This window comes from Gymnoscopelus microlampas, assembly GCF_963454915.1.
Source record: "Gymnoscopelus microlampas genome assembly, contig: SCAFFOLD_73, whole genome shotgun sequence".
NCBI classification, from domain to species: Eukaryota; Metazoa; Chordata; class Actinopteri; order Myctophiformes; family Myctophidae; genus Gymnoscopelus; species Gymnoscopelus microlampas.
In genome coordinates this window covers 15001-16608 of record NW_028155853.1, presented here as the reverse complement: position 1 = coordinate 16608, position 1608 = coordinate 15001, and positions in this window count along the sequence as shown.

The following is a 1608-nucleotide window of genomic DNA, read 5'->3' as shown; positions in this document are numbered from 1 at the left end:
AGTAGTAGTAGTACTAGCTCTGGTCCATAGCTAGATGGACCAGAGCTAGTATATGAATAATATTATTATTATAAGGTGGTGTGGAGCTGTCCCTCTTTGTGCTCCATCATTCACCTGCTGGAGGAGCTGTCACACAGAGAGAGAGAGAGAGAGAGAGAGAGAGAGAGAGAGAGAGAGAGAGAGAGCGAGAGCGAGATGGAGCAGCGCGCGGCAGACAGTAGGCAGGCTGCCGTCAGTGCTGTGGTCTGTGCGCGGTGTGTCTCTTGCTCTCTCTCTCTCTCTCTCTCTCTCTCCGCAGCGGCCATGCTGTCTGGCGCCTCGCTGTAGCGTCGTTACGTGAGTGTCCGGTCAGTCAGTCTGTCAGTCACGGAGGAACCGCGGTGGCGTGTCCTGCGTATTGTCTCCTCTCCTCGTATTGTCTCCTCTCCTCGTCCTCGTGCTGCAGCAGCAACACCCACCACACAACGGGAAGGAAGGACCGGCCGGCGCGTGACGCTATCGACGGGGATACCGCCGACCTACCCACCCGGCCCACGAGACACACACACACACACACACACACACACACACACACACACACACACACACACACACACACACACACACACACACACACACACACACACACACACACACACACACACACACACACACACACACACACACACACACACACACACACACACACACACCGGCGACAAATATCTTCCCGACCATAGCAACAAACACACCGCATTCATTATGGGTACGTGTCTCCCCCTCCTCTCTCTCCCCCTCTCTCTCCCCCCCTCTCTCTCTCTCTCTCTCTCTCTCTCTCTCTCTCTCTCTCTCTCTCTCTCTTCTCTGTGTGTCTCTCTCTCTGTCTTTCTTTCTGTCTCTCTCTCTTCAAATGACAGATGCAGACATAGGCTGTGTGTGTGTGTGGGGGGGTGCTGTTTGAAAGGCGCTGTCAGCAGATGGATGGGTGGAAGGAGGGATGAACTAAGGGATGGGTGGATGTATGGGTGAGTGGGTGGGTGGGGGGGGGTGTTGACTGTTGTAAATCATGTTTTACCTAGCGACAGACAGAGACAGTGGTTCATTATTTAACAGTAAATACAGACATCACTCATCTACAGTACATAATTAGGCTGCATCTATAATAGGCTAATCAGTTTTAGATCAAGTAGGCTAACAGAAAACAGAAACAGAAGAACATCTGATTTGAATAAACTGGTTGCAGTTGTGTGCCTGTGTATTGACCAAGGCAATTGATTGATTAATTTGCACTGGAAAACCAACCTTAACGTTATCAATACATAGTACATTACATTGCCAACCCTTTCAATGTTATAGGATACAAGCATCATTTGGTTTGTTACAGTCAGCTACAGGTATGTTATCATGAATGTGTCTTATATGTTAGGATGTATATAGAGGAAGGTGAATGGTAATTTATTGACAACTAAATGTTGCCCCCCCCCCCTCAGGACCAAAGGGACCTCCATTGTAAACGGAGAAGAAATAAAAGACAATTCAACCGACAAACCAACCATGCGGGTGGAGAGAGACACAGCAGCCATCATCAGTCCCACACGGCCGGCAAAGCAGGAGGAGAGATAGAAGGAA